General features: G+C 35.1%; 1 pseudogene across 2 annotated transcripts in view; it reads left to right on the plus strand.

The window, feature by feature from the left end:
• LOC145509217 (protein CFDP2 pseudogene) overlaps positions 1–27,191 on the plus strand; it is an 837,797-nt pseudogene that overhangs the window by 734,344 nt on the left and 76,262 nt on the right. The window lies entirely within an intron of this gene.

A 27,191-nucleotide genomic window follows, 5' to 3' on the forward strand; every position in this document is an offset into this window, starting at 1 on the left:
AATTTCTGAAATTATAGGCTATTTAAAAATGGAAAATATCATGTAAATGAAAATTCTAAGTTTCAGACATCTCTCTTTTTGACATATCTGTTCAGCAGCCAAATATTCTTTGCTCTTTACAAATAGTCTTTGGTCTTTGGTACCAAAAAGTTCTTTTGAAGTTAAAGCGTTAACAGCAAGACTTTGATCCTCTAATCAGGGGAAAATGTCATATAAATGTAATGCCCATGGGATCTGAGCTTTGGCATATATAATATAAATCAGCGGGTAGTCTTTTCTACTGGATTGTGTTTTGGTGATATTTGTGCAAAAAGAGCCAACACGGTGAATAACTTTGTATTTATAGTGAGTGCCTTGTTTATACATTTGTATAAACTCTCTGTATATCTAAAATATATATATTTTTTCTCTTCTTTCTTACTGGAGAGCAACCAGTAACATTCAGATCCTTGTAAGTTAAGCTAATGCTGGTAAAATAACAGGTAATTTCGGAAACAGTAGTTTAAAAAGAAATCAAAGTTTATTTCTCTCCCAGTGAAGTCTCAGTTTTTGACTCTGCATAGGGCAGTCATTCTGGCTTCCCAGGTGGCACAGTGGTAAAGTGTCTGCCTGCCAATGCTGAAGATGCAGGTTCCATCTCTGGGCCAGGAAGATCCCCTGGAGTAGGAAATGACAACCCACTCCAGTAATCTTGCCTGGAAAACCCTATGGACAGAGGGGCCTGGTTGGCTCCTGTCCAAGGGGTTGCAGAGAGTCATACAGAACTGAGCAGGCATACATGCACACAAGTTAGTCATTCAGGTACCCAAACTGATAAGAAATTTGCCATTTTCAACAAAGTTTTCCTGTAACAGTAGAAGGGGGAAAAAGTGGGGAGTTATGTGAAAAATTTAGTGTAATGAACTGAAAGTGGGAGTGTACATTTCCTACACCCATGTCCCATAGCTTCAAAATCCTAATTACATGCCCACACATAAATAAAAGAAATACATTAGTTAGCAGCTGCTGCTGCTGCTGCTGCTGCTAAGTCACTTCAGTTGTGTCTGACTCTGTGCCACCCCATAGACGGCAGTGCACCAGGCTCCCCTATCCCTGGGATTTTACAGGCGAGAGTACTGGAGTGGGTTGCCATTTCCTTCTCCAATTAGCAGCTAGTCAGTCTAAACTTCTTTGTCGTATAACATACATTGTGTTATCTTATATTCACAACATCCAATAAAATTAAATGTTATAGGTGAGAAAGCTGAGGCTTGAAGAGATTAAGTATTAGCAGTATTTCATCACTGACAATAATTGAATGGGTTGACCTCCAAATATCAAATCTCATTACCTTCATGTTTAGAAAAATGTGAACCCTTGGACAAAGTGAACACATGATATTGCTTCATAATTAGTATCAAAAAACCTAAGCACTTGTTTTTGGGCAATATATTTGCTATATCAAGTGTACCAATAAAATATTAGTTTATTTATTCTTTTTAACTTTTGCATAATTAAATTTTAGAATCACTATCCTTGGAATATTCATTCTCACATTTCTAAGTTGATTAACTTTCTAGGATTCTGTGGCTTATAACTTCAGTTTTAACTAATTTTGAAACATTTCTTGGGTACTATAAAGTTATCTAGCTGTGGTTTTAAAATCAAGAGCAAAGTGAAAAATGGGATGAATTTTAAAAAATAACAGAAAAACTACAGAAAAACAAAAGAATACCTAAACAAACCTAATAGAACAAAGAAATAATTGTTATCAACCTAATCTCTACTCAGCTTCAAAAATAGGAGTTGTATGCTGCAGTTGGTAATTGATATCATTTTAAAAATAGAGAAGCATAGAACACATTTATAACCATAAAATAAATATTTTTGAAAATTTAACATTTAAAAATAACTGAATGAATCACCAATCATAATCATAAGGAAATGACATGATTATTAATATGACTTTATGGCAAAAGTGATAATTGGATGCATCAGGACGAATGACAAATTGCATATCAACTTTTTACTCTAAGCAAGTTTGCTAATTAATGAGAATACCAAGTAATAACTGAGTCACCTCTAAAAGGAAAGATTTTTTAAAGTGCATTTTGACAACACTAACTGCAGTGTAAAGCAAAACCACCACCCACCATGCCCTCATCTTATTATCTCATCTCTATAGTGTAGTCATTTGTCCTTGTTAATCCTTTGCCTTTATCAGTAATTAATTCAATAATTACAATAGTAAGGACCCCTTAGAGGTGGAGGAAAAGCTATTTAAATTTTATTCTTGAATCATTTTTACATTTTCTAAAAATTCATATGTTACCTCTGTAATCAGGAAAATTAAACTTCATATTTTTTTTCTAAAGCTATAAATAAAAATGTTCTGAGCGCTAAAAATACTTGTAATAAAGTATACTGTAATGGAAAAGATATGTGTTCCTGGGCCTTTTTCCAAGGAATCATACCACATATGACTTTGAATAATAATTAAAAAGGGAGTCAATCTTTGTTTACTACATTACTCTTTGAAGCACAGTAATGTTTGTAAATATCAATAACCTCAGATATGCAGATGACACCACCCTTATGGAAGAGAGTGAAGAGGCACTAAAGAGCCTCTTGATGAAAGTGAAAGAGGAGAGTGAAAAAGTTGGCTTAAATCTCAATATTCAGAAAACTAAGATCATGGCATGTGGTCCCATCACTTCATGGCAAAGAGATGGGGAAACAGTGGAAACAGTAGCTGACTTTATTTTTCAGGGCTCCAAAATCACTGCAGATGATGACTGCAGCCATGAAATTGAAAGACGCTTACTCTTTGGAAGGAAAGTTATGACCAACCTAGACAGCATATTAAAAAGCAGAGACATTACTTTGCCAACAAAGGTCTGTCTAGTCAAGGCTATGGTTTTTCCAGTAGTCATGTATGGATGTGAGAGCTGGAATATAAAGAAAGCTGAACACAGAAGAATTGATGCTTTTGAAATGTGGTGTTGGAGAAGACTCTTGAGAGTCCCTTGGACTGCAAGAAGATCCAACCAGTCCATCCTAAAGGAGATCAGTCCTGGGTGTTCACTGGAAGGACTGATGTTGAAGCTGAAACTCTAATACTTTGGTCACCTGATGCAAAGAGCTGACTCATTTGAAACAACCCTGATGCTGGGAAAGATTGAGGGCAGGAGGAGAAGGGGACGACAGAGGATGGTATGGTTAGATGGCATCCCCGACTTGATGGACATGGGTTTGGATGGACTCTGGGAGTTGGTGATGGACAGGGAGGCCTGGCATGCTGCGGTTCATGGGGTCACAAAGAGTCAGAGACAACTGAGTGACTGAACTGAACTGAATGTATGTAAAAAGCAAATGAGAGTATAATCAAGATTCCAGTTTGAACAGAGGAGTATCAGGAAAGACGTTAGAAGCTATTGTTTCTACTAAAAGAATTTATCATCCCCCTAATTAGTGTGATCTATACAGCTGCAACTAAAACACATTTTCATGTTTAAAATGTAAACAAGTGTTGAGACTCTGAATTTTCCTTTTCACTTATAAGAATAAAAGAACACTGAGATTTAAAATGTAGGTCAAAACAAAGTGAAATTTCATTTATGTCAATATGTGTTTACTTGATCAGAGTTGTTCTTCTGTCTATAGGATGCAATACAGTTTCTAGTTTTCAGTCTTAATTCTTAAGGATAGATATGTGGAATAGTTTATCATGTCTTTTGCCCATTTTATAATTGGATTTTCTTTTAAGTTTGAGGTTTGTTTTTCTTTATATATTTCAGGTACTAGTCTTCTATAGGATAGGTGGTTTGCAAATATTTTCCCCTGGCCTGTATCTTGCATTTGATCTTATTTGTGGAGACTTTTACACAGCAGAAGTTTTTCAGTTTGATGAGGTTCAATTAATATTTCTTTTGTAGATCATGATTTTGGTGTCAAGTCTAAAAACTATTTGCCTAACTATCAACCTAAATAGTTCCCTATGCTTTTCCTAAAATTTTATTGTTTCACATTTTACATTTAAGTCTGTTATTTAATTTGTACTACTTTCCATATAAGGTGTTATATTTGCATCTCATATTTTTACCTATAGATGTCCAGTTGCTCCTTGGATACACAGAAATCTATCCTACCTCCCTTAAATAGTTTTACACCCTTGTCAAAAATTAGTTGGACATATTTAGTGTTCTGTGTTTAATCTCTTTCTGTGTTCTCTGTTTAATCTGCTGTGTTACAATCTTGATTGCCGTAGCTACACTGAAAGACTTAATATCTGAGAGTGATCCCACCCAGTTTATTCTTCCTTTTCAAGGTTGTTTCAACTATGCTAAGACTCTACCATCCCATATGTTTTTAAATAATGCCTATGTGCAAAAAACGAGCAAAACTACAAAACCAATAAAGTAACTCATGGTATTTGAATAGAAATTTTATTGTATTAAACTTATAGATTAATTTGGAGAGAATTGACATCTTTAGTATGTTGATTATTTCAATCCATGAACATGATATGTCTATGCATTTATTTAGGTCTTTTAATTTTATATCTAACTGTATTTCTTTAGAGTCATTGTACAAAACACTGTGTTTTTAATTCAGTATCCATATGCTCATTTTTACTGGTTGGAAACGTGACTGATTTTTGTTTAATGATCTTTTATTCTTAAACCTTCCTGAACTGATTTTATTTTTTATTATTAAAATATATTAATACATACTAGTGTATTACTTTTAGGTAGATCCTTGAAATTTTCTACAAATGCAATTATGTCATCTGAAAATAGGGACAGTTTTCTTTCACCCTTTCTAACTTTTGCCTTTTATGTCTTTATACTTCCTTACTGCAGTGGCTAGAGTTTTCAGTACAGAGACCAACATGATAAGACATCTTTGCCTTGTTCTTGATCATACAGAGAAAGGTTTCAGTCTTTCACATTCATTATGATGTTTGCAGTCTGCTTTAAGAGATACTTTTATTATGTTGAAAGAAGTTCCTTCTAATACTATTAATAATTTGCTAAGCTTTTAAAATCATGTATAGCTATGGAATAACATATTTTCTGCATCAGTTGATAGTGTCATTTTTTTTTCTTCTTTAGCTGTCATTAGGGTGACTTCTATTGATTAATATAAAAATGCTGAGGTAGCCTTGCATACCTGAAACAAATGCTAATTGTTCATGGTGTATAATTCTCTCTATATGTTGTTAAAATCAGTTTTCTAATATTTTAATAAATTTGCAATGAGTTATATAAACAGCATATGGTGGATCATGCTTTTTATTCACTATGCCGATCTGTGCTTGTTAACAGAGAGTTGGACACGACTGAAGTGACTTAGCACATATGCATATACCATATATATGTAATTATTGACTTGTCAAAACTAAAGTTTTGACATTTTAATGTCAAAGTTTTAATCATTTGTTTTCTTTACCCTTTCTCTCTCTTGACTCTTTTTTCTGTTCAGTTGGTTACTGGAGCATCTTTTAGAATTTCTTTGTGATTTCTTTCTTTCTTTCTTTCTTTATTAGTATTGTGAGTGTGTCACTTTATCTACCTTTTATAGGGGTTAGTCTAGGTATTACTGTGACTCACCACAGTCTACTGGTGTTAACAACTACTCACTTCAAGTATGGAAACCTCATTTCCATTTAAATGCCTTTAACTTTCACAGTTTCAGATATATTTTCTTGAACATAAGTTAGTGTTAAACTCTTCACTTCAATAACCAAATATAATTTATAAAACTAACAAGGAGAAATAGTCACTGCGTATATCACACTGTCCATGCTTTTGATTCTTATGCCTTCCTTCCTGATTCTGCAGTATTCCTGCTTTTATTGTTTACTGTTTGAAGAACTTTGCTTATCCATTTTTTAAGGGTAGGCTTGATCATCACAATTTTGTTTTTTTACGTTTTCTTTCAGTGATAACATATTTCCCCTTCATGTTTGAAGGATAATTTTGCCAGGTACAGAATTTACAGTTGATAATTCTTTTTTTTTTTTTTTTCTATTTTCCTTCACTTTATTTATTTTTTTTTTATAAATTTATTTATTTTAGATGGGGGCTAATTACTTTACAATATTGTAATAGTTTTTGCCATACATTGACATGAATCAGCCATGGGTTTACATGAGTTCCCCTTCCTGGACCCCCCACCCACCTCCCTCCCCATCCCATCCCTCTGGGTCATCCCATTGCCCTGGCCCTGAGCCCTTGTTTCATGCATCGAACATGGAATGGTGTTCTGTTTCACATATGATAATATACATGTTTCAATGCTATTCTCCCAGAACGTCCCACCCTCACCTTCTCCCTCAGAGTCCATAAAATTGTTCTATGCATCTGTGTCTCTTATTCTGTCTTGCATATAGGGTTATCGTTACCATCTTTCAAATTCCATATATATGCATTAGTATACTGTATTGTTGTTTTTCTTTCTGGCTTACTTCACTCTGTATAATGGGCTCCAGTTTCATCCATCTCAGTAGAACCGATTCAAATGTACTTTTTTAATGGCTGAGTAATATTCCATTGTGTATATGTACCACAGCTTCCTTATCCATTCGTCTGCTGATGGACATCTAGGTTGCTTCCATGTCCTGGCTATTGTAAACAGTGCTGCGATGAACATTGGGGTACACGCGTCTCTTTCAATTCTGGTTTCCTCGGTGTATATGCCCAGCAGTGGGATTGCTGGGTCATATGGCAGTTCTATTCCCAGTTTTTTAAGGAATCTCCACACTGTTCTCCATAGTGGCTGTACTAGTTTGCATTCCCACCAACAGTGTAAGAGGGTTCCCTTTTTTCCACACCCTCTCCAGTATTTATTGCTTGTAGACTTTTGGATAGCAGCCATTCTGACTGGTGTGAAATGATACCTCATTGTGGTTTTTTATCACTTTAAAAATACACCACTTTTTTCTGACCACTGTTTCATAGGAGAAACCTGTTGTCATTCAAATTGGTGTTCCCCTATTGACAGTGGACTGTTTTTACCTGACTGCTTATGCTATTTTTTTGTCTTTATTTTTCAGAAATTTAACTACAACGTATCTGAATGTGTATTCTTTTAGGTTTATCCTGTTTGGGGTACATTTAGTTTCTTGAATCTGTATTTTGTGTCTTTTACCTATTTAGGGAAGTTTTCAATCTTTGTTTCATTGAATGTTTTTTATCTCACACTCCCTTTCTCTTCTCCTCTGGGATTTTAATGATACAAGTTTGAGATCTTTGATTTTTGTCCCATAGGTCTCTCAGGCTCTGTTCTATATTTTCAGTTCATTTTTTTTTCTGGGAATTACATTGATTTATCCCCTCGTTTCCTGATTCTATTCTCTGTCATCTTCACTGTATTACTGAGTCCGTTCAGTGTATTATCTGTTTGTGGTATTATGTTTCTCGATTCTATAATTTCTGTATCATTCTTTTTTTAATAATTTCTATTTTTTTAACTAAGAATTTTTTTCTATGTTTCAAGATTATTTGTAACGCTTGGTTGAGCATTTTGTGATGGCAGATTTAAAATCTAAGTCAGATAATTCCAGCATCTGATTTAACTCACTGTTGGCATTACATCATTTTCTCTTATCTTTCAAGTTAAGAATTTTTTTATTTATGGTCTGGAAGGTTATTCTATACTATAGCTAGATGTTTTGTCCATTGTATTAATATTAAGTGATTCTTGAATCTTATTTGGGACCATTGCTAACTTCCCAGCATGATGTCTCTGGGTAGGAAATGAATGTCTCAGGCCTTTGGTGATAAAGAGGGTTCTTAGCCTGGATTTCTTGAGGCAGCTTAACTTTGCCTTTAACCCCAGGCAGATCGGTATCCTTGTGAAACAGTAGAGTCTCAGACAAGATGGGGAAAGTGAGCACTTCTGAGATTTTTTTCTTGGAAAATGTTTGAACTTGTTATGGTAGGACAAGTCCTGTAATTTAGGAAAGGAGAATGCTTGCTGCTGCTGCTGCTGCTAAGTCGCTTCAGTCGTGTCCGACTCTGTGCGACCCCATAGATGGCAGCCCACCAGGCTCCACCGTCCCTGGGATTCTCCAGGCAAGAACACTGGAGTGGGTTGCCATTTCCTTCTCCAGTGCATGAAAAGGAAAAGTGAAAGTGAAGTCGCTCAGTCGTGTCCGACTCTTCCCGACCCCGTGGACTGTAGCCCACCAAGCTCCTCTGTCCATGGGATTTTCCAGGCAAGAGTACTGGAGTGGGGTGCCATTGCCTTCTCCGGAGAATGCTTGCAGGGATGAGTATTTCTTGTATTGTGATTCTCTTGTGAGTGCCTTCTAACTTCCTGGTGTTTTTGAGCAGATAGGGTTTTAGAACTTTGGGGATGATGTTGCTTCCCAATCCAGTTGTTTTGGTAGAATCTTTGCTATTGACACCTGGTTTCTTTCAGTGGGAGTAGGTAGTCTCAGACCCTCAGAGATAAAAAGGCTTCCCAGGCCAAGCCAGTTGCTATGGGTTCAAATATTGTCATTTTTCAGGTTCTGCATTAATACCCTTTGTTTCTGGGTGGTTTAAAAGTCCCAAGGTCAAAGAGGCAAAGGGACTTTGTAGGCTGAGCACTGGATTAGTATATCTCTTGCTGCTATTCTCCATTCATCCCAATGCTTCCCAGCAAGAAAGGCGTCTCAAATCTACAAGGACAAGGAGACTTCATGGGTCACATCCTAGTTGTGACATGTGCTGATATATTCATCTGAAGTTTCTGTCAGCATTCAGGTTCGATTTGGTTGAAGAAAGTGGTGGTTGTGGTTTAGTTGCTAAGCAGTGTCTGACTCTTGCAACCCCACTGACTGTAGCCTGCCAGGCTCCTCTGTCCATGGGATTATCTAGCCTGCCTAAATAGTCTTCTATTGCAGGTTGGTTATTGGGAAATGCCAGGCTTGGGTCACCCCCTTCTGTTAGGATTCATAAAATCTGCTGCTGCTATGTGATTTCTCTAGTCTTGGGTTCCTAACAAGATTGCTTTTCTCACTCTTCCTTTCCTAGTTCTGCTTTAATTGCCTATTTAATTCTTTCTAGTCTTTATTGCTCTACTGAGCAATGAACAGGGAAAAACAAGTATATGCCACCTTGCCCTGACTTGAAAACCTCCTTATATATTTTTCATTTCTTTTATGGCCACATACACTTATGATTGTTTTCTTTGCTTGACAGATTTACCCTTTACCATTATTTAAAGGCTTGTCTTTTTTAAATTCTTTGCCTTGAATTCCATATTTTTATATTAGTATAAATCTCTACACTGACTTTTTATACTTATTTGCATGTTATATATATATATATATATACACACACATATATATATAGTCTCTCTGTATATAAGTGTATGTGTATAGTTATTTCCATTTAAAATGAACCCACCTGTATTTTTACATTTAAATTACACCATTTTAGGTTGGATGGTGGAGAAGGCAATGGCACCCCACTCCAGTACTCTTGCCTGGAAAATCCCATGGATGGAGGAGCTTGGTAGGCTGCAGTCCATGGGGTCGCAGAGTCGGACACGACTGAGCGACTTCACTTTCACTTTTCCATTTCATGCACTGGAGAAGGAGATGGCAACCCACTCCAGTATTCTTGCCTGGAGAATCCCAAGAACGGTGGAGCCTGGTGGGCTGCCGTCTATGGGGTCACACAGAGTCGGACATGACTGAAGTGACTTCGCAGCAGCAGGTTGGATGGCATCACCGACTCAATGGACATGAGTTTGGGTAAACTCTGGGAGTTGGTGATGGACAGGGAGGCCTGGCGTGCTGCAGTCCATGGGGTCACAAAGAGTTGGACACAACTGAACGACTGAACCGAACCAACTGAGAAAGCACAAATGGGGGTTCTGTTCTTAATACTCATGTCTTTAATCTCAGCCTTTTAATTGAAGTGTTTATTCCATTAAACTTTAATGTAAATTGGTATCTGATTAGATTTAACTCCACCTTTTTATTATTACGTTTCTGTCTAAATCTGTTTTTTGATACACTGATTTTATTTAACTTTTCTGTTTTGGGTTATTTGGATATGTTTTATAATTCTATTTAATTATTCTTTTTTGCTATATATCCTTGCTTTTTTCTTTATCTGTGATTACAATATACGTCTTTAACCTTTTACAGTCTAATTTTTATTGTACTAATTTATGTAATGTGTAAAGATTTTTCTAAAAATGTCCATTTGCTGTTGCCTTATTCCTTTATGCTGTAGCTGTCATCTGTACTACATCTACACATACTATATACTCCATAAAACAATGTTACAATTTTCTCATTAATTACTCATAATTATTAGAAAGATATTAAGGAAATTATCATATATATCCCTGGTGGCTCAGAACGTAAAGAATCTGCCTGCAATGCAGGAGATCTGGCTTTAGTCCCTGGATTGGGAAGATCCCCTGGAGAAGGGAATGACTACACAATCCAGTACTCTTGTCTGGAGAATTCCATGGACAGAAGAGCCTGGCAGGCTATAGTCCATGAGGCTGCAGAGTCTGACATGACTGAGCAATTAACATACAATTCATCTGTCAATATTTTTACTTCTCTTCATTTTTTTCCTGAAGATACAAATTTCTATCCGGGTATGATTGCCTTCACCCTGGAGAGATTCTTTCAGTATTTCCTGTAGTAGAAGTTGGTTGGTGAAAAGCTATCTTGGTTTTCTTTTGCTCTAAAAATGTCTCTTTTACTGTATTGTTGAAGTGCGTTTTTGTTAGATATAGAAATTTTAGATTACAGGTTTTTTTTTTTTTTCCATATTTTAAAGATACTCTTGTTGTTTTCTGTCTTCCACTATTTCTGATGACAAACACATAAAATTCAAATAGATGTTCTCCATATACATATCTTTTTTCTGCTTTTTAGATTTCATCTTAAACTCTGTTTTCAGTAATGTAGCTATCACATACCTGGGTGTCTATAAGGATAAATAGGGTATACCTACCTCTCATAGAGAAAACATTCTTTAACAATAATAAAGCCTACAGATTGGTATCAGTGCAATTAAATAGATTGTTGTGACAAAGAATACCAAAAGGGGTGGGAAGAATAACTTCATATAAATAGTCAGATAATAAACTAGAGCCCCAAAGGATGCTTTTTAAAAGTACAGTAATACACAGTGAAAAGATGGATCTAGGATCAGAAAACAATAAATATGATGACAGAGTTTTTTTTTTTTTTTTTTTTAAGTTTGGGGTAGTAAGAACTGCCATTAGTTCACTTTGTAATGATCAAAGGATATGGGAAGTGGCTTAGAATAATTTTGACAATGTGGACAGTGCTAGATCATGTGGGATATTTTAGGCTATATAGACTTTGAATTTTATACAAATTTAGTAAGGAATCACTGAAGAATCAGAAACAGGGATGTGATTCATTTTTATTTACATAATTTTCTAAATGTTTGCCTTAGTAATAATGTGAAGAATAAATTGAAGAATGTTAAACACAGAAATAGGATGATAATCAAACCAAATTTAATGTTATGTTATTACAGAAGAGAGATGATGGCACTTTAGATGAGGATAAGATGGACATGAAGAGAATTTGATAGATTTTATATTTATTTTAGAATTAAATTTAATCTAGCTAATAAGAGAGGCAGTACTAGAACTCATTCTAGAAGTGGATTTTTTATATTATTGAAATATTTTGTGATCTAGAAAAATAATAACAAGTTTTTTCATGTTACAGTGAGTTCACTGCATAAATTTTCTTTGTTCATTTTACCTTTAATGGGGTTGATAACATGGAATTTCTATTACATAAAAATGCAGATTTAAAGGTAACCTAACTGACATTTGAAAATAAAATCACCATCCTACCTTGCAGCAACAAAAAAAAGTTAATGCCATCCAAGCAGTGTGTTTGTTATTATATAATGAACAACTTAATGAAATATACAAAATACTATAAAAGATAACTTGGATTTTCTCATGTAAATTACTTTGGCTGTGTTAGCTATTAACATCAAATAGAGTTATAGGGAGGCTTACTGTCTCAAGTTGTTATATGGCAGAAACCAACACTACATTGTAAAGGCATTATCCTCCAATAAAAAATAAATTTAAAATTATATTATGTATATATAGCATATTTTTTTCATCTATTAATGGACACCTAGATGTCTATGTCTTGGCTATTCCAAATAATGCCACAGTGAACCAAAGGGGTGCCAATACCTCTTCCTAACAAAAATTTTTTGTTTCCTTCAGACAAATACCCAGAAGTGGAACTGCTTAACCATATTATAGTTATGTACATTTTTGAACTTTTGAGGAACCTCCATATTATTTTGCATAGTAGGTGCACCACTTACATTCCCACCATGGAAATTCTTCATCTCCTCCACAGCACTTGTTATGTCTTGTCTTTTTAATAATAGCCATTAGTATAAGGTGATATCCCATTGTGGTTTAGATTTGCATTTCCCTCATGATTAGTGATGTTGAAAACCTTTTCGTGCCCAAATCAGATATACAATTTGTTAATATTTTATCTCACTACTTAGGTTTCCTTTCCACTTTTTTGATGGCTTGCTTTGCTATACAGAAACTTTTTATTTGACATAATCCTGCTTGTTTATTTTTCCTTTTATTATCTTTGATTTTGGTCAAATCCAAAAAATTATTGCCACTACTGATGTAAAGGAGTAAACCCCTACATTTTCTTATAGATATTTTAAAGTTGCAAGTCTTACACTCAAATCTTTAATGTATTTTGTGTTAACTGTTGTGTCTCATATAAGATACTGATCCCATTTTATTCTTTTTCCATGTGGCTCTACAGATTTTCCAGAACCATTTATTGAAGAGACAATTCTGTCTCCGTTGTGTATTCCTGGCTTCTTTGTCATAAATTAGTTGGCCATATATGCCAACATTGGCATTTATTTCAGGGCACTCTATTATTTTCCATTGGTCTAAGTTTCTGTTTCAATGATAATATCATACTTTTTTTATAAATATAGGTTTAAAATACTGTTAGATATCAGAGAGTGTGATATACTTCATCTTCATTCCTCTTTCTCAATATTCTTTGGTTATTCAGAGTCTCTTGTGGCTCCATTCAAATTTTAGATTAGTTTGTTCTATTTAGTGAAGTATTCTTTTGGAATTTTGATAGAGATTGTATTGAGTCTGTAGATTGCTTTCAGTGGTATGGATATTTTAATGTTAATTCTTTGAATCCATGAACACAAAATCTCTTTTCATTTATTTGTGCCATCTTCAGTCTCCTTCTTTAATGTCTTACAGTTTTCAATGAACAGGTCTTTCCTCTCTTTAGTTAAATGTATTTCTAGTATTTTTTTGATACAATTAAATGGAATTCTTTTAAATTTCTGTCTCTGATATTTCATTATTAGTGTATATAAATGCAACTGATTTTTGTATATTGAGATTATATCCTGCAATTATAATGAACTTATTTATTCTAACATTTTTAAATAGAATTTAGGGTTTTCTATACATAATATCTTTGTCATCTGCAAATAGAGATTGTTTTACTTCTTCCTTTCTACTTTGGATGCCTTCCATTTATTTTTCTTACCTAACTGCTCCAGTGAGGACTTCCAATATACAATGCTGAATAAAAGTAGTGATAGTGGACATCCTTGTCTTGTTCCTGATCTTAGAAGCAAAGCTTTCAGCTTTGCACAATTGAGTATGCTATTAGCTATAGGCTTTTCAAATATAGCCTTTATTATGTGGAGGTCCATTCCTTCTAAACCCACTTTGTTGAGAGTTTTTAATCATAAATGGATATTAAATTTTGTCAAAAGCTTTTTTTGTGTCTATTGAGAAGGTCATATAGTTATATCAATTATTTCATTAATGTACATCTCATAGATTGATTTGAGAATACTGAACTATCTTACATCCCTAAAATAAGTATCACTTGATTATGTTGTGTGATCATAGTGTTCAATTCAGTTTGCTAGTATTTTGTTGAAGATTTTTACATCTGTGTTCATCAGTGATATTGGCCTGTAATTTTCTTTCCTGTGGCACACTTGTCTGGTTTTGGCATCAGATAATGTTGATCTTCTAAAATGCACTTGAAAGCATTGCCTCTCTTTCTGTTTTTTGGATTAATTTGAGAAGAATTGGTACTAATTTTGTTTAGAAATTTGATAGAATTCACCAGTAAAGCCCTCTGTCCCTGGACTTTTAACTTCCTTAATAGTCATAGGTCTGTTTAGATATTTTTCTGTTTCTTCATGATTCAGTTTTGGTAAGTTATATTTTTTTCTGGTAATTTATTTATTCTAGTTATCCAATTTGGTGTACAACTTTTTATAGTAGTATTTTTTATCATGTTTTGAATATCCATGATATCCATTGTAATATCTCCTCTTTCATTTCTAATTTTGATTCCTCTCTTTTATCTTGGTGATCTAGCTAAAAACTTTTATTTTATTTATCTTTCCAAAACATCAGCTCTTGGTTTCATTGATTTTTTAACTATATTTCTAGTCTCTATTTCACTTATTTCTCCAATAAATTTATTTTGTTTATTGCTCCAGTCTTTGTTATTTGCTTCCATGTACTGATTCTGAGTTGAGTTTGTTCTTTTTGTTCTAGTTCCCTGCAGTTTAAAGTTAGGTTGTTTGGGATATTTCTTTATCTTACTGTTTGCTTTTACTACTATGAACTTCCTTCCTAGAATTACTTTTGCTGCATCCTATAAGTTTTGATACTATATGTCTCCATTTTCAGTTGTCTCAAGATATTAATTATTTCTCTTTTGCATTCTTATTTGACACATTGATTGTTCAGTAGCATGTTGTAGAATCTCCACATTCTTTTTTAATTTTCCATCTTTTTCTTGTAACTAATATCTAGTTTCTTACCACTGTGTTTGGAAAAGAGGATTGACATGATTTCAGTCTTCTTAAGTTTATTAAAAAATTTTGTGGCCTAATATATGATCTCTCTTAGAAAACATTACATGTATGCTGGAGAAAAATGTGTATTCGGCTGCTTTGGGTTGGAAGTTCATGTTTTCTAGCATGTAATTTAAGGCCAATGTTTTCTTATTGATTTCTGTCTGTATGATCTATTTATTGATGAAACAAACATATTGGATTCCCCCACCATTATTACATTGCTGTCTATTTTCCCCTAGGTCTGTTAATATTTGCTTTATACAGTTAGGTGCTCCTACCTCGGGTGCATAAATGTAAGCAAATATTATATTCTTATGTTGGATAGACCCCTTTATCTTTATATAATAACTTTGTTGTTACAGTCTTGGGTTTACCCCTATTTTTTCTGTATAGCTAACCCAGATTTCTTTTGGTTTCCATTTGCATTGGAATATCTTTTTCTATCCCTTCTGTCAGTCTCTGTGCATCCTTAACACTGAGGGTGAGTCTCTTGTAGGCAGCATATACTTGGATCTTGATTTTCTTTTTTTAATCTATTCAGCCATTGCATCTTTTGATGGAGAATTTAGTCCATTTAATTTGACATATTTATTTATAGGTAGGGACTTCATGCCACTTTAAAAAATCATCTTCTGGATGTTTTTCTAGTTCCTTTGTTATTTTCATCTTCTCTTACTCTCTTTCATTGTCATTTGATCATTTTCTTTAGTGGTATTTTTGATTCCTTTCTCTTTATCTCTTAAACATATTTACTATATATTTTTGCTTTGTGATTACCAATGAGGCTTCCATAAAATAACTGTAACATTCTGTTTTAATCTGTTAAAAAGTTTGTATGCATTGTAAAGCTCTACAATTTTAGTACCCTTTCATGTTTTATGTTTTTTATTTCACAATTTATTTTTTCTTACTTCTTGTATTCATTAAGAAGCTTTTCATTGTTGTTTATTTTGCTACTTTTGTCTTTTAACTTTCATGCTAGATTTATAAGCAAGGAATCATCTCAACATTAGATTATTCTGAATGTTAAAGTACACTTGACCTTTGAATAATGTGGGAGTTAGGGACCTCACTCTCCTTGCAGTTTAAAATCTGTATGTAAGTTTACAGTCAAACCTCTGTCTCTCCAGTTTGGAGATCAAACCCATGTTGCTCAAGGGTCAGCTGTATATTTATATTTTCCAGTGATATTTGTATTTTTATATTTTTCTGTTACTAATTAGCACTCTTTCTTTTCAGCTAAAGAAGTCCATTTAGCATTTTTTGTTATGACTGTTCTAGGGATGTTGAAGTCCTTTAGCTTTAGACTGTCTGCAAAACTCTTCTTTCTCCTTCAATCCTGAAGGACAGCTTTACTAGGTAGAGTACTCTTAGTTGGCAAGGTTTGGATGTTTCTTTTTTTCAAAACTTTGAATATATGATGTCATTCCCTTCTGGGCTCCAATATTTCTGATGAAAAACCTGCTGATAGTCTTCTGGGGTTTACATGTATGTAACAATTAGTTTTTTTGTCTTTCTGCTGTGGAGATTCTCTCCTTGTCTTTTTTAAAAAAATATATTCTGGGGTTTTTTTTGATTTTTTAATTTTTATTTTTGGCTATGCCACATGATATACAAGATCTTAGTTTGCTGACCATGGATCTGGATTGAACCCATGCCCTCTGCAGTGGAAGCACAGAGTCTTAACCATTGGGAAGTCCCCTTCTCCTTGTCTTTACTTTCAACACTCTAATTATAATGCATTTTTTGATGTGGATCTCATTAGTTGCATCTTCTTTGCAACCTAGGGGTTTCCTAGATCTGGAAATCTGTTCCTTTCTCCAAGTTAAGGAAGTTTTCAGACATTGTTTCTTCCAATAAACTCTCTACTTCTTTCTCCCTCTCTTCTCCTTTTGGGACTACTATAATGGAATTATTGACCCACGTGTTTATGTTATATAGTCCCTAAAGCTATCCTTACCCTCTTTTATTCTTTTATCTTATTGATCATCCAAATCAAATGAATTCCACTGTCCTATTATGGAGATTCTGAGCCTTTTACCTCATCGAGTCTTCTGTTGCATCCTTTCATTAAATTTTTCAGTTTAGTTATTGTATTATTTAGCTCTATGATTTTCATTTGGTACATTCTTACAGTATCTCTTTGTTGAAATTCTCTTTGTGCATTGTTTTCCTGACTTCGAGAGCATTTTCATGGCCTTTTTTGAACATTTTTTCAGATAAATAACTTATCCCCTTTTCATTAAGGTATTTTTCTGTGGTTTTATTTATTGTTTTGAAATATTTTCCTCTATTTCTTCACTTTCTTGGACTCTGTATTTGTGTCCTATACGTTACATGATATAGCCTCTTCTCCCAGTTTTGAAGGAGTAGCTTTTAATAGAAAATGAAACTTATTATGCAACACTGCCCTAGTTCTTGGTTGTGTCTCAAACCTCTGTGAATGTTCAAACAACATTCTTTGTTCTTAGTGGCTCCCAATAGTTGAGTATGTGCCAAGATCAGGCAATGTCATAAATAAGAGGATCTCAATTAGCACCTAGATGGAGGCTTATTGGAAGATAGACTCTCAGGCAGCAGCTTTTAAAGTATATAAATACTCTTCATTCAGGGGGAGACTGGTAAATAGATGTTTCAAATGCCTCTGCACTTTGCCAGTTAAGGACTATTTCTTTGTTCACTACCATCTATTAAACCCATGAATACAGCCTTTCTGACAACAGAGGCAGGCTTTAAAGGGATGCATCCTTGGTGCTAGTTGTGTATACAGACACCTTTCTTGGGGATACCAATGACCTAAGATGGGGAAGAGGGAGAGCACAAAGATAGTACTGGCCAGCCTGGATTTTGGAGAGAATGCAGTTGGACCCTAGATGTGTGTTCATTTAGAAACCTGTCTGTCAGGCTACTGCTTTTAAGATAAGCAAATAGGCCTCTTTCATGGAACTTCTGGGCAAGTTTATGTCTGCAGCCTCTGCACTGGGCCCTGGTGTTAGGGGTTGGAAGCAGGCATGAGGAATAGCCACAGAGTCCTCACAAGCCCAGTAAGAACTTAGTTTGCTATATTCTTGTGATTCTCACCCTTCAGAGCTAGTTGTGTGTGTGTGTGGGAGGGGGGCCCATCTCTCAGGCGGAGATTGTAAAAGTCAGGTTGCCAGATGTGGCGTCCAAACTTTCTGCTCCAGGGAGAAGCTGAAATTGTGAGTTCCCTCCTAGGCATGTGTTATCATGTTGAGGATGAAGGTTATGACACGATTATGTCTCACTCTCTACTACACTTTTCCCTATAGGTTTTTTGTTATTGACCCACTGTGTAGGAATCTCTCAGCTACTTTTTGATTTTTTTTTTCCAGAGAGAACTGTTCCATGTGTACCTGTAGGTTCTGTATATCCCTGGGAGAAGCAGAACTCAGGAGTCTCCTTTGCCACAATCTTGTTTCTCTTTATTTGATTGCTTATGCTATAAACTTGCTACAATTTAGCACAAATGTAAGTTTTAGACTATCCTGTATTATGATGGAATTAAGAAACTGAGCAAATACTCTTGCTTTTATCTGATATCTCTTTCTGAAATGTTACATAAATAAAAGTGGAAACTGCATATATGTATTATGAAGAGTTAGAAGGAAAAATAGATACATATATCTATACTTGCTTATACACAGTTAGCTCTGACTTCATGGGAAAGAACATGGAACGTTAATTGAGTTAATCAAACCCTAACTTTTGGGCTATCATCTCTCAGGGGACACTTTTTCTCAAAATCAATATACTGTGGTATTTAAGGGAAAATAATGACTTTTCTTCATTTAAATTTCTCTCTTATTTCTTTCACATTTTTTTGAAGCAGAAGTGGACAGTTGGAGTTCAAAGATTTAGTATGTAAGGGAGCAGTGGTAGTTTAATCAGTCGGTGTAAAAAATCAATCTCAATATTGGTAGGCTCTAACCTTTGTAACCCTATTGGTTTTATGCTTACTCTCATTTCCTCCTACTATGTCATCATTATGTGATTGTATGAAAAATACTTAAAGTTTAAAGTCACATCAGCTTCATAAAAACACCTTAGTTTTTATTTCTAAGGTGAAAAGTTCAGGTCATCCAACTTCTCTTCCCAGCTATTATTCTGTCTGATTCTGTAATGAGGTGTTAAAAGAAATAATGAAAATTGTACCAACTAAATGAATTGTAAGTCGAAGGAACCTCAGGAAACCTCTGATACTGGAGTTATTAACACTGTGAAAAGTCAGCTTGGAAGCTTCATCCAGAAAATACTACTGCTGTGTTGGGTGCTGATTCCCTAACTGGTGGTGACATTGATGAATGGCATTTCATTTAAGTTTGAATGTCAAATATGCATTTTGTTCCTTTTTTAGTCCTATGTTAAGGTAAAATAATAAAAAATAATCAAAGTATGAATTTTGTTTTCTAAAAACAATGTTATTGAAACCAAATTATGATTTATTCAGCCTCTGTGGGAGTGTTTGTTGCTCAGTCCTGTCCAAATCTTTGCGACCCAGTGGACTGTAATCCACCAGGCTCCTCCATCCATGGAATTCTCCAGGCAGGAATACTGGAGTCGGTAGTCATTCCCTTTTCCAGGGTATCTTCCCTACCCAGGAAACGAACCTGGGTCTCCCATATTACAAGCAGATTCTTTACCATCTGAGCCACCAGGGAAGCCACATAAAATCAACTTGTGTTGTTGAAAACAAATCCTTTTTAAAATATAGTCTTTCTCCTGAGGAAGATTTGAAATAATTTCCTTAAAATGTCATGTCTTCTCTTTTTTATTATTTCTGATGTTATTTTCTTCATACTATTCTCCTAGGCGCACTTGACTCTTCACATTTTTTCACTAGTTTCTTTCCTATTATTTTCATGTGTTTAAAAATTAAATTCCTGGTAATAACTTACTCAATCTTATACTTCTTTCCTTCATATTTTTGTATTCTTTCTCACTGCTCACTTTATTTGATGTTTTTAGGATGACATTTTCATATTCATGGTAAATTCTCAACCTATTTTTCTACCCCATGACAGTCTATTTTATGTAGTAGTTTTGCTTATTCTGAAGTAATTTCCGACACATTGTCTTGACAACTCTATATTTAAACTTGTCCAGAATCATTTTTTTTTGCCCTTTTCTATCCTTTTTGACTACTCCCTAATTTTTCTCTTAACTGCTCTATCCTGAAAGTATCTTTATTTAGTTTTCTCTTTTACATTTAGACAATACCCATTTATAATTAGGTAACATTCTAAGGTTTTATAGCAGTAGTACTTTCAAATCTGGTACCTTTAAATGTCAGCTTCCAGCAGACTTTATTCTTGCTGCTACTGCTGCTAAGTCGCTTCAGTCGTGTCCGACTTTGTGCGACCCCATAGACGGCAGCCCACCAGGCTCCGCCGTCCCTGGGATTCTCCAGGCAAGAACACAGGAGTGGGTTGCCATTTCCTTCTCCAGTGCATGAAAGCGAAAAGTGAAAGTGAAGTTGCTCAGTCGTGTCCGACCCTTAGCGACCCCATGGGCTGCAGCCTACCAGGCTTTATTCTTGGAAACTAAGCAATAGTAAATAGGGTCAAGTACTGGTCAATTATTGTGACTAAGGTTGTTAAATTTCCATAATTAGAGTAAAGTATCTTAAAGGAACACTCAACTGATGTTCTTGAGTTTCTGATTCCATTCTTTAAATTGCTAATAACCCCTCATTATTTATATTCTTCAGCATGGAAATAGCCACTGAAAGAAAAAAAAAAGTATTAAATATGCAGCAGTTCACTGGTGGAAGAATGTATGATAGGTTTCATCTTCACACAGACTCCAGGCAGTTTGAATGGCCACATGGATCCTGTTAGGAGGGAGTCTGAAGTCACAGTTGTTATACATCAGACAGAAAGATTACTGAGATTAATCAATGCTATGAGTGACAGCTGCCTTGAACCTGGAAAATGAGACTGGTACTAAGTGCTGTCTTTATCATCCTTGATCTAAGAAGAAATCAACTGAAGTCCTTGTTAAGGGACATTGTGAATGATGATGTATTATGTATGAATGAAATTGTCAATGATGTAGGAAATTATTTGGAAAAAGAGTTTAAAGGCAGGGAGTAAAGAGCTAATAATGAGATTGCTGTAGTCCAGACTGGAGGAAAAAAAACATATATTAAAATGATCAGTGGAGATGAAGAGGAAATGATGGTTCACAGAACTTATTCACCATTAAAATGGGTTGGGTTGATTATAGATTAAATGTGGAGGATGGGGAAGAAACAGGAGGTAGGGCAGACACTTTGATTTATTGCTAAAATGACCATGTAAATTAATATTTCAACTGAAATATATAAGAACAAAGGACCTTTAAACATCTATACTTTTTTGAATATTTTTGAATAATATACTGTTTTGAATATTCCTAGCCTTCATTTTGATTCCTGTTCAGTATGTTTTGTTATTTTTTACTAATCTTTAACTACACTATGATACACATTCTCTTCGTGAAAATAAATAAAACAATAGAATAGAATAAACTAAAGGCTAAAGTCCCTTTAATCATGATTCTTAAATCCAGTGTTTGTCTCTATTCCCAAAAGATAATTACAGTTATTAATTGCTCATTTTTCATGTATTCTCATGTATTAGGGTTTCTAAAACAGCAATGTTGGTATTTATCGCTGGAGACTGTACTGTGCATTGTAGAATATTTAGCAGCATTCTTTGCCTCTGCCCCCTAGATGTCAGCACCAAACCCCAGATGTCAAAAAGAACATGTGGTCAAATGTCCCCAAAGGGGCAGAATCACGCCTAATCAAGGAGAACTGACATATACACATGTAAATCCATAGAAAGTGTATACTGATGGAATTTCAGTTAAACACAGACATGGAAGATATTTTCTAGAAGCTCACTCAACTCCATTCTAATTCCCTTGCAATGTTCCTTACTGCACTTTAGTGGATGGTATACCAAAAGCTATTTTTCCAAGTCTTGTTACAGTTCAGATTCTGTACTCTATCTACATTAAACCAAACCAAAGCACTAGTATTTAATATTGAAAGCAAAGAAAATATGAAGCAGATTTATGACTTCTCTGGGAAGCATGACTATAATGATGTTTGTTTTGTGTGTGTGAGCGGCATCAGAAATTCAGTCAGGATCTTAGTTTCACGGCTATAGACAGATGTAGAGCAAAAATCTTGTCAGCCCAGCTCATGGCAGACATGGCAAATCTTTGAAACTTCTTGGGCCTCACTTGTCTCATTTATAAAAAGGAAGAGCTTGTACTTGATCTCTGAATATCCTTCCAGCACTAATATTTAAAAATTTTCCTCCTTTTGATATTTTTATATATACAATAATATATATTAGGGTCAAATAATAATTTTGCACAATACTTTCAAATTCTTCTATTTCCCAAAGACATTAATTAAACACACATGAAGTTACAGAGGTAAAGTTGTTTCTGCCCCTTTTATTCTTCCACCTGTTAAAAAAAAAAGCAAGCCTTGAACTAGGTGAGCAATAATGCCCCCGTTGACCAGAGGGGGCCACTTGCAGTGCCCCCTGGGCACTTCTGGCTCATTTTTCCCTTAGATTAAGTTAAGGTGCCAAGCCTAAAACAATTTTCTTGTGCAAGATTTAGCATGGAAGGAATTATTGAAACCACAGGATGGAAATTAATGATTAGCTTGAGATGTTATTAGCATACCAGCAGGAGAAAAGACTAAATGAGCTATGATCTGAAGTAAAATATGTCATCCTGGAAATTGCAAGTGATATGATGGAGAAACAATGCCGGGTAATAGGGGAGGAGAAGGAATGAGCTGTTAGACTGAGAGGCAAGGAGACAAGCATTTAAATTAAAAGGACAGGACAATGAGAGAGAGAGTGAGTTAATGTGCAAGCAGCCAGACTGAAAGACACTGGTTAGTCACTGCAGACAAGAAACAATCCATCAGCTGGGCTAGATTGCAGCATGAAGGGGACTAGTCAAAGAAAGGGATGTGAAGTACTTTTCTACTTGGCTAAAGCAAGCAGACACAAAATTCATCCCCAGCACTTCTTCCCTTAAGCGACATCATTAAGGGCTGCGATAAGCAAAAGGCTCATTCATCAAAAAATTACTGAGGGAAAAAATGGGGGAAGAAAATAGGAAAAGACTGATGAGTAAACATTTGAGATAAAATACAAAAAAAAAAAAGAGAGAGAGAGAAAGAGGCCTCTCTCTACTGTTTTGGCAAAGGTAGATATCAAAGTATATTTGTAATTATATTTAAGGGGAGAGAGTGTGAACCACATTGAATCCATGTTGCAACGAGCCATCTTTTATAAATATAGCTAGACTTGTAAGTTCTGACTGATCATTTCATTAAGAACTAGTTTCTTTGTTTTGGAAGCTAAGGTGTGCATTTTGCTGTATGACACTGTTACTTTATACTGGTATTCAAGCTTTACTCTAAAATGTCATTGCACCCTATGTGTCCAGCTCTAGGAAATTTGAGTGGGGCAGAGACAGCGATATTATAAACCTGTAGCTGCACTGTAAACCAACCAAGAATGATAAGTATAAGGATTTTTTAATATTTTGTGTGATTGAGAATAATTAAAAAAAACTATGTATGATGTTGGATTACCCACTTGGATCACCAGGAAAAAAAGTTTCCCCACTATTAGCTTCCCTGGTGGACAGTAAAGAATCAGCCTGCAATGCAGGAGACCTTAGTTTGATCCTTGGTTGGGAAGATCCCCTGGAGAAGGGGCATGGCAATACACTCCAGTATTCCTGCCTGAAGAATTCCATGGACAGAGGAGCCTGGTGGCCTACAGTTCACGGGGTGGCAAAGAGTCAGACATGACTGAGTATCTAAGCACAGCACAGGAGCAAAACCACAAAGCTAAAGGAATTCACAAGGAATAAATATGAGCCCATAAAATTTCAGGTTTAAAGTTGGATTACTGATTCCAGCAAACTCTGTTGAATAAACCAACCCTAAATCCCAAAAATCAGATTTGTAATCTCCATATCTTTGTTTCAAGTTATTTTTCAATTGAAATTTATTTTTGATGTGTGTTTCAAAATTGATAATAACAAATTTTATCTGTAGTTTTTCACTGTGAGCAAAAAGGAATTAAAGCTTTAATAAAATTATCATATATTAGGATTTTTTAAAGCAAGCTGTCATCTTGTCTAGAGTATTTCTAAACTGTTTTTTGCATTAGCAATTTCTTCTTTAAGTTTTATTTTCAGGAACTAGCACTATATAGGTAAGCAGGATATGGTCTCTTTCCTCATGTGATAACACTCTAATATGAGAGTCAATGTTTTACAGTGAATTAGTTTAGTGAGAAAAATTCTGTACTGTCGATTCATATTGGAAACACCAAGGAGGCTAAAGTGGAAATATCAGCTTTTTTGGCTGATAAAACAGTTCATCACAGAGAAGATGCTTGAGCTAGAATCTGAAGAATGAGGAAGGTTTTCCAGTTTGTCAAAGTGGAGGTTATTGGGGGCTGACACCTACATGTGCTTGTTAGTATAAAAAATTGGGTAGGGGAACTGTAAATGTATCTTTATGGCTGGAGCTTAAGGAGTGAAGGGAGGACAGTGAGTAGTAGGTTGAGGTTTAATCAATATTTTTATAGTTAAACAACATAAAGATAAAATACAATTATCTGCCTTACTGAAATTCACCATCAGATTAACTTTATGAGTGGGAGCTTTGTTTTACCATAAGAGCATGTGACTTGCTCGGTCTGCCTGATTTGATCTTGGTGATCAATAATAATATATGCTGCTGTCAAGCAAGTCAAATTTGTCATCACAGACTAGTTTCAACTATTGATTTGCTTTTTACCAATTTATCTAGCTCCACAGAATGTTTGAGAAAGGGCAACAAAAGTAGATCCTATTTCTGATTCAACACAGAAACCTAGAAATGATATTATTTTACAACTGGAGAAAACATAGTACTTTTCTCCTTCCTGTGTTTAGAATTAACACATTTGAGCTGAGGCTCTTCAAATGCCTTCTTTATTAATTGGTGAAAATGATTATTCAGACAGATGGCTTATTTAAGGAAAGTAGTCACTTTTATAACCCTTGGGAAACAGCCATCTGCTCTGATTGGGGGTGGGAGGCACCCAGATATTGTAATTTCCCTATAATCTGTGGAGTCTTTGTAACCCATTACTTCAGCTATTATATATATTATATATATTACAATTAATATATATATATATTATATATTCCACTACCTGTGGAATAACAGCAATTCACACAATCCTTTCCATTAACACATGGAAAATATATAGATAGAGTCAAAGCCAAGTATATTGGAATGAGGCCAGAGTTCTTTATCACATCTCTCCTGTTCTTTCCCCATCTTCACATTTTGATTCAACGTTAAACCCTTTATAATTAAAATTAGAGTGGACAAGAAAAAAGCCCAGTTAAAGCAGGCAAAGAACTTGAAAGGACAGACATTTCTCCAAAGAAGATCAACAAATGGTCAATAACCACATAAAAAGATACTCAACATCACTAATAACTAGGAAAATGCAAACCAAAACCACAATGAGATATTACCTCACACCCATAAGAATAGCTAGTATTAAAACAAACAGAAAATAACATGCTGCACATTGGCAAAATTATATATCCACAAGCAATAAAAGTAGGGATTCATATTTGTACACACATGTTCATAGCAGCATTAGTCACAGTAACTAAAAGGTGGAAGCAGCTCAAGTGTCCATATATGGATGGATGGACAAACAAAATGGTGTACATTCAATGAAAAATTATTCAGCTTTAAAAAGGATGTTATGGCACATGCTACAAAATGGATGAACTTTGAATACATGATGCTGTGATGAATCTAATCACAAAAGAACAAGTGCTGTATTAGTCGAGGTACTTAGAGTGGTCACAGTGATGGAAGCTAGCAGGTGGTTGCTAAGGGCTGGGACAGGGGTAATGGGGAGTTACTGTCAAATGGATTTAGAGTTTCAACTTGGGAAAATGAATAGTCCTGGATGTGGATAATGGTGACATTTGCACAGCGATGTGAAAGTATTTAGTGTTACTGAACAGTACACTTAAACTATTGTAAATGGTAAATGTAATATCATATATATTTTAACGGGATAATAACAAAATAGCACAGTTGAAATTAGTTTTGTTATTTCCAGTTAAAAACTAACAGCATGTGTTCTAACTTGGAGGGGTGCTTTACTTTTCCTTCTCAGCTTGAGGAAATTCATAAGAAAGCGATAAGCATCTGCTCTATTTTCTTAACCTTTTCTCTTTTCTCTCTCTAGTAAATTGATAAACAAATAATGTTCTCCAATACACTCAAAATATCTAATTTTCATTATGTTGTTTAGTCACTAGGATGTGACTGACTCTTGTGACACCATGTACTATAGCCCCCCAGACTCCTCGGTCCATGTGATTTCCCAGGCAAGAATACTGAAGTGGGTTGCCATCTTTCTCCAGGGGATCTTTCCCACCCAGGAATTGAACCCTTGTCTCCAGCATTGGCAGGCAAATTCTTTACCACTGAGCCACCAGGAGTGCTGTAGACCAAATTTTCTGTACTGGATCAAGAATGGCAACATGTTTATTAGAGCTGAACAAGGAAACAAGACATGAGAGCAGGCTACAAAAGAAAGACCCTACTGGGATCACAATGAATCTGAGATCACAAAAGTAAGCAAAAAACAAAACAAAACATAAAACCGGAGTTCCAAGTGTAGTGGGAGGTCTATGTGAATACTCACAAGCCAGAAATATATAGAACATAAAGATCAAGGAAAATTTAGATCTTTTAACAGATCTAAAACCTTAGATCAAGCTAAGCAGTCGCTGGTCAAAACCCAAAGAACTAATAGAACATTTGTACTGTGCTAACCCTGGGGAATGAGGGATTCTGTGATGGGCTTTCCCACATGAAGAACCTCATCTACTCTGTATTCTTACCTCCTCCACCAGTGGCAACCTATACTAAAGAAGGCTGACAGAATGGGAGTAAGAATAACTGGTAAAGTTACTCTTTCCCTTCAGCACCATGCCAATATGAATAATTAATAATGAGAACTAACAATCTGCATAGCACTCGTCATGCCTCTTATATCGAAACAGTGGCAGTCTGCACCAACGTTGTAGTTCTATACTAGAAGCAAAGATCATGCCAATCCACCTTGCTTTGTCTACCAGTGATGAATAAGTACTTCTGATAATATCAGGAAAATTCAGTGATTTAAGATTCATGTGTTCAAATATTTATAAAGT

Source organism: Giraffa tippelskirchi, chromosome 1, assembly GCF_054371585.1.
Source record: "Giraffa tippelskirchi isolate mGirTip1 chromosome 1, T2T-mGirTip1v1.2.pri, whole genome shotgun sequence".
Taxonomy (NCBI): domain Eukaryota; kingdom Metazoa; phylum Chordata; class Mammalia; order Artiodactyla; family Giraffidae; genus Giraffa; species Giraffa tippelskirchi.